Below are 7,717 nucleotides of genomic sequence, written 5' to 3' on the forward strand. Positions count from 1 at the left end.
CTGTGCCTCAGGCTGTAAAATATTCTCTTGACTGTACACACAGTCTCTTGACTGTACACATGCATTAGGCCTCCATTCGTCACCGCAATATCAAAATCAAGTCAACCGGCCTATGTAGAAAGAGCGATTTATTGCCTCCTGTGACTAAAAACCTAAGGGGTACATCCGCGCTTCAGCTGTGTCTGGAACCGGAGGGTAAAAATGACGTCACCAGGCCCCTGTCTCTGCATTTCCCAGACAGCATCCCCGCAGGTGCAGGTTGATGGCCCCAGCACTCCCAGGTGTGCCCCTCCCATCTGGAAAGGGGCGGGGCAAAACCCCAGACTCACTCTGATTGGTTAGGGCTGGGTCACGTGCCTTTGTGTGCCCTGGTTGCTGGGATCCCTGTGGTCTGTGGGCTGAGCGCGAAGCTGGAAGTTGAACCCGGACAGAGGGTGCACTGCACGTCCCTCCCCTGCAGGAACTCTTCGGTCGTTGAAAATTTCTCATCGTCCATGGGAGTAAAACGAGTATCTGTGCACCCAAAGCGTGTTGCATTTCCCCCAGAATGCTTCCCTAAAAACGGAGTCCCTGAACTGGGATACCTAAAATAAAAAAAATGACCTCATGAAGGAAAAGGAGGGCTCTCCCCCATCCTTCCACATTCATTTGTTACATGCATTATAGGGAATTTGGGGAAGATTTTAAAAGCGCAGGAAAGAGCCCCACTCTCATCGTCACGGGGCACAGCCAGCCGGTCTTCCTCCGGCCCAGAGCTTGCGGAGGCCACTGATCCCACGCGCAGGCCGTCGGTCGTGTTTTCCGCTTCCGTCGCTCTCACGTCTTTGTTGGAATTGGTCACGAATGCCACTCGCTGTAAGGAAAGAGCTCCCTGCACTTGTCACAGCGTTCTCTCCGTGTCTGCGAGTGCTCGGAGTCCCGGATAAGCATCACCAGTAAAAATCCACGGCTCGAACCAGAGAGTCGGCAAGCTTGAGTCGTGTTTCTTTTGTGGCATGTCCGGGAGGGAACCACAGGGAAGAATGAGCTAGGGAATGGAGATCTGAGACTCATCTCTGACGCTTCTGTGCCTGGTGCTATTTCCGAGCTCTGGTTTGTTCAGCCATGAGGTCAGCGTAAATGGAACGTAGCCCGCAGCTCCACCCGGGTGCGGACGAGCGGCGCCCCACTCAGAGTAATGGGGGTCTGGCAGGAAATCCCCTTGCCAGAAATGCAAGAAATGCAAGTCTTTAGCAAAGCGTGGAACCCCAATCAGAGGAGGCGGGGGAGTTCATTGTCCCTGCTTCTCCCCTTCTCAGACTCTCCCCCATGGGGGCAGCAGCTCTTGAACTAACTGCTCCTCCCCCAGCTCTGGCCCCTCGGCCTTCCTGACTCCCTGCCCAGGCAGCGCCTCTGCCAGCTCCCTCCCTGCCAGCCTCCAAGCCCACGCTGCTCCCTGTGCCAGGGCCTCCTTCTCCGAAGCATCATCTCCGACAGCACCTGCAATTCTGGTGGACCGATGCCCTCCCCTCGTCATACCTCCCCACTACGATAATCTACTCCCAGCCAGGGGAAGCCCAGGAACTCTCCAAGCTACTCAGGGTGCCGGAACCCCTGGCTCTGTTCTCCTCTCCCTCTGGGTGCAGCGGGGTTCTTCCTGGGTGCCCCTGAGGGGTGCAGACCCCCTCCACCACGGTCCGTCGGAAGAGAGTTCTGGGAAAACAATCCCTTCTCCCAGACGTCACGTATACCTCACCGAGATGAGGGAGATGCACGTATTCCAATGAAAACGGCCCCATCTATTCCCCGATGCCCCTCGATGCCACAAGCACCACAGAGTGAGGTTTTTCCAGAGTGTTAGACTTTCCAAAGTGGCCAGCGAGTTTGTCCTGCCCATGAGGACTCCTGTGACCTCAGGCAGTCAACAGTCCTGCCCATGACCTGCCCCCGCCCCACACTAAAAGCTAACTAGGGATCCCCGTCACCACGCTGCACACCCGAGTGGCTGGCGAAGGGGGGTGGGCCCCGATGGAGGTTGAGAAACCTGGCTATCAGGTTCATTAGCACCTGAGGAGCTGGGGTGTCTCAGGGGACCTCCATGTGTCATTCTGCTGTGTCCCGGTCCACCCCCGCCAACCATGAGCTTCGAGTGGCCCTGAATTGGTGATGAAATGCACATTGTTTTCACCTGGAAGTCACACTCCCTTGGGTCTAAAATCTTGCTTTCAACTGAATGGAAAAGGCTGCTGTGTTCCCACCAGTGCTTAGTGCTACATTCCAAGAACAGGCGTTGCAAAGCCGCCTGCGTCCTTTCTCGGTCTCCCAACAAAATAAAACATGAGTACGTTAGTGTGATGGGCAGGAAGGCAGAGATATTCTTAATTCGTGGTTACGATCCAGCTGCACAAAATCACAGACAAAACAAGGCTTCCTCTCTCTGATGGCCAAGGTCACATAGAGCAGGGCTGTTCAGTATGCTGGCCAGTAGGCAAGTGGCCACAGAGAATTCGAAATGTGGCAAGTCCAGTTTAAGATGTGGGGTAAGTATAAAGGATCCACTAGACTATAAAGGCTTAGTATGAAAACATACATAAAGTGCCTCACTAATAATTTTTATAATCATTTATTTTTTAATATATTTTATTGATTATGCTATTAGTTATCCCATCCCCCTCTTTAGTCCCCTCTGCCCTGCACACCCCCTCCCACCCACATTCCCCCCCTTTAGTTCATGTCCATGGGTCATACGTATAAATTAGTTGGCTTCTACATTTTCTATACTATTCTTACCCTCCCTCTATTTTCTACCTACCATTTATGCTTCTTATTCTCTGTACCTTTTTCCCCTTTCTCCTCCTCCCACTCCCCCCGCTGATAACCTTCAGCCCACCCTGCCTGGTCTCAGGAAGCTGTAACCCCCCGTGACTTAGGTTGAGTGAGAGACCTCTGAACCAGGAGCCACTAAGGAGACAAAACTTATTTCCCTGGCATGAATGCTGCCTGTTCTGTGCCTGGCCTCCTAGGCTTGATCAGTTAGCCAATGATGGGTAAGATTTCCCATGGGGTGGGGGAATCGCCTAAGACAGGCATGATCACGAGGAGGCCTCTGGGAGGAGACTCAGGACTGTGGAAATAAAGAGGTGATGGACATCAACCCCTGCCCCTTCGGCTTTGTCAAAGCCTGAGTCCTTGCTCTTAGTTGTGAGAATTCCAAATCTCCTGGCTGCCTTTGTCTCCTCTGTTGACTCAGGCCTGCGGAAATAACAGGGGTGGTGCAGCCCAGACCAGAGCTGGCGGACCCCCGGGGTAATCAGGCCTGGGACATAGAATGTGTAAGATCTTGTGAGATCTGCTTGCTGGAGGATGCTATTGAATTAGAATTTGAAGGCACAAGCAGGAAACGAGACTAGCCTTTTAGGTCCTGTAGTGATAAAACCCCAAACTTTGCCCAGAATCCCAGTGGGAGTTCTGTCAGACCCTTTGAAAATTACCTATTCCTTTTGATCTCCCCTGCCAGACTGTTAATCCACAAACTGTGTCTGTATTCTTAATAAAAACCTGCTTGGGCAGGAAAATGGGGTGCTCTCCACTTGAGAGAGTGGCCATTTCAGCCTTATTTCCCCACAGGACTCGGTTGTCTCTGTGTATGTTTTTCTCGTGTTTCAACGAGCATCTGCAGCAGGGATGGATACTGCTGGCCAGTATCCGCCACACTCCATGTGATCTCCACTTCTGTGATACTGTTCCTGTTCTAGTTGTTTGTTTAGTTTGTTTTTGTTTTTAGGTTTAGTCATTGATAGTTGTGAGTTTGCTGTCATTTTACTATACATGTTCTTTACCTTCTTTCTTAGATAAGTCCCTTTAACATTTCATATAATAAGGGCTTGGTGATGATGAACTCCTTTAACTTGACCTTATCTGGAAGCACTTTATCTGCCCTTCCGTTCTAAATGAAAGCTCTGATGGATAGAGCAGTCTTGGATGTAGGTCCTTGCCTTTCATGACTTGGAATACTTCTTCCCAGCCCCTTCTTGCCTGAAAGGTGTCTTCTGAGAAATCAGCTGGAAGTCTTATAGGCACTCCTTTGTAGGTAATGCTCTTGTCTTCTCTTGCTGCTTTTAGGATTCTCTCCTTATCTTTAATCTTGGCTAATGTCATTATGATGTAATTATGTGTTCCTCCTTGGTTCCAACTTCTTTGGGACTCTCTGAGCTTCCTGGACTTCCTGGAAGTCTATTTCCTTTGCCAGATTGGGGAAGTTCTCCTTCATTATTTCTTCAATAAGTTTTATTTTTTGCTCATCTTCTCCTTCTGGCACCCCTATGATTTGGATGTTGGAATGTTTAAAGATGTCCTGGAGGTTCCTAAGCCTCTCCTCATTTTTTTTTGTATTCTCATTTCTTCATTCTGTTCTGATTGAATATCTATTTCTTCCTTGTGGTGCACACCGTTGATTTGAGTCCCAGTTTCCTTCCCGTCACTGTTGGTTCCCTGTACATTCTTCTTTATTTTACTTAGCACAGCTTTCATTTTTCCTCTATTTTGCAACTGTATTCAACCAGTTCTGTGAGCATCCTGATTACCAGTGTTTTGAACTATGCATCTGACAGGTTGGCTATCTCTTCGTCACTTAGTTGTATTTTTTCTGGAGCTTTGATCTGTTCTTTCATTTCAGCCATTTTTTTTTTTACTCACTACACCTGTTATGTAGTAAGGGGTGGAGTCTTATGTACTCACCAAGGCAGGGTAACCCATGTGGCTGTGCTGTGATGCTGTATGTGGGGGAGGGGTCTGAGAGGGAACAATGGTGCTTGCTCTACTCTCTGCTGGATTTCAGTCACTTCCCCTGCTTCCCACAAGCAAATTAGGTTCTTCTGGTACTGATTCCCAGGTGGGTGGTCTTGTGCACATTCTAGGACCCTGTGGGTCTCTCCAACGAACTCTCCTGTGAGGCTGGGAGTCTCTCCTGGCACCTCAACTCCCACAGGTGTTTTCAGTCAGAAGCTTTGAGGCTTTATTTCCCTGCACTTTATTTCCCTGGAACCCAGGGTTGTGCAGTCTGTCTTGCTCCCCAGTTGTTCCTCCAGGTTTATCTGCATGTGAATGTAGAATCAACCAGTCCACAAGCCGCTGCCTTGCCGAGAGTCCTCTCTGCCCAGCTGCCCATCTCTGCTCTTCCTACAGGTCTGGATAAATGTTTCTTCTTTAACTCCTTGGTTGTCCGACTCCCATACAGTTCAATTTTCTGTCAATTCTGTTTTTTAATTTAATTTGTTGTTGTCCTTCTTTGGGTAGTGTGAGGAGGCACAGTGTGTCTACCTACACCTCCATCTTGGCTGATGATTTTCACAATCATTTAAATCCTAAGTTGAAATGATGACATACTGCTTTAAGTAAAATATAATGTGACTACAGAAAATGTATCCAATGTATACTTACACATGTGGCTTGCATTATGATGCTATTGGACAGCACTAATGTGGACAAGAGAATTCAGAAGAGGAAGATAATTTGAATGGTGCGTTGGGGTGTGGGGGGCTAATAAGGAGCACATCTTGCTCTCCCATCCAGGTTTAGAACCAGTGAAGAAGGAGGTCAGGAGGCAGGCAGGCGGAGATCAGAGCGCCAGCCCGAGTAGAGGTGTGGAAGGAAGTAGCTTCGGGCGGGCTGAGCGGGTCGGCTGGCTAATACCCCCTCCTGAATTAGATGGTCCTAGCTGCAGGGCACGTGTGCTTTGGACGGTGTCAGCCAGGCCTGCCCAGCTTAGGACCACAGCGTGCTATGTGCTCTCAGGCCAGCGGACCCCAAATCAGTGTCAGCTCCCTCCGGCCAACTTCCCACCATGGAACCCACTCATGCTTCCTTGGAGTTGGTGAGCGAGAGAAGGGGAGAGGCTGGGAGTGTTGCTTGGATGGAATTCTTCCACATGGACACAGGAGTGGGGAGTAAGTATCCTTCCAATCCTTCCCAGCCTTCGTTTGATGATGCATTGAACTTACCCGTTACGCCTGCGGTCTGCAGGTGGCCATCAGCCATCCTGCAGAGCATCCCTGCTCTCTGCTTCACCCAGCTGCTCGTGGGTGCCGGGCACTTCTGCTGTGTGAATCGTGCTGGGTCGGCTGCTGGCCAGTGTAAAGTGTGCCACCAAGAGCTTTCAAGATGGGTCAGATCGGAACATGAACGAGCCCCAAGGTCTCTCTTCTCCCATCTCCCATCCCAGATGCTGTCAAGCCACATCCAGCAGAGCTCTTCAGAGGCTTTGCAATGAGATTGAGGTTTAGCATAAACATGTAAACATGTCAACATAGTCCAATGGTAAAGGGCCAATGAGAAGGAAGCCCGCATTGCACATGAACTCCTTTCCATTGCACACGGCCCAGGGAGAAATACTGAAAGTCAATTTTCTTGCAAATTAAAGTTTAAGGAAATCAGTCAGAAATCAGATTGTCCTTGTGAGTCTAAAGTTCAAAGAAATCAAATTGTTTTCAAGTCCAAAAGCATCAAAGTCCAAAATCGATTGCTCTTTTAGAATCCAATGCAAATCATAATGTAAAAAAAAAATCTTTTTCTCCAAAGTCTTATTTTGTCCAGTTTCAGTGAAGTTCTTAAACTTAGGAGTAATTCCAAACACAGAGAAGAGTTCGGGAATGGTACCACAAACTCCCTGACTCACGGCTGTGAGGACCCTGTCCCCACACCAAGTGTCCACTCACCGCGCCTCCTCGGCCTCAAACCCACCCTCGAGTGCAGGGCGCCCTGAGCGCAGGGCATGTGGCCTTGGAGCTGGATGGGCCTCCCTGACTTTTCCTTTGCCCCTGGCTCCAGGTTGAGCTTCCTCATCAGAGGACACACTGCAGAAGGAGGAGGTTCCGATGTGAACTCCCTCCCTCTTCCTCAGAGTGCTCAGCCCTGGGGTGCAACAGCATGGAGCGTCACCTCTGGGGAGTTCAACGTCACCCCCAGAGGCAATTTCCTGGTGAGTGCCTTGTGAACTCTGAACTCTGTGGAACCTTCCAGATGAGGCTTTCCCAGAAGGTGGCTTCTGTCCACTGGGCCCCTGGGGAAGTCACCAGCAGCTCCCTCCACTTTGTAAGTTTTGCTGGCCCCGCCACAGGGGACAGGTTCCTTCGACAGTGTTGGTCTGCAGCAGCTCAGCAAAACACTGTGACTCCATTCCCTTTTTAAAAAAAAGTATTATTTATAACATCTACCGCCGTCATCTGGGCGAAGAGGCCACAGTGTGGGCATCTGAATTCTCAAATCCGGGAGAGCTCATGGGCTGAGCTCAGGGAAGCAAGCCTTAGAACCCCTGGACAGGCCTGAGGATCCAGACTTGTGCCCTCTCTTGGTCCAGAAGGTAGAGCAAAATAACATTTTAAGAAAGAGGAACAGAATTTGGGGCAGCATAGGCTGAATGACCACAGCCTATGCATGTATGGCACAAGCAATGTTTTTAAAATTGGGTAAATGCAATTCTCCTTCTCTTTTTAAAGACTGCTGCAAAATATACATGACATAAAATTTACCATTTGAACCACGTCTGAGCATCACAGCTCAGTGATTGACAGTCCATTCGTCCTTGTGCAGCCCTCCCCTACGTCCATTGCAGCACCTTCCTGTCTTGCAAAACTGACACTGCACTCACTAAACACATGGTGGTGGCAGTAGTGCTGCAGGTCAGGGGTCATCCAGCAAGGCAAACAGAGGCCAAGGCTGGACATGGTCTGGGGTCAAGTCA

The sequence above is a fragment of the Phyllostomus discolor genome, chromosome 2, assembly GCF_004126475.2.
Source record: "Phyllostomus discolor isolate MPI-MPIP mPhyDis1 chromosome 2, mPhyDis1.pri.v3, whole genome shotgun sequence".
NCBI lineage: Eukaryota > Metazoa > Chordata > Mammalia > Chiroptera > Phyllostomidae > Phyllostomus > Phyllostomus discolor.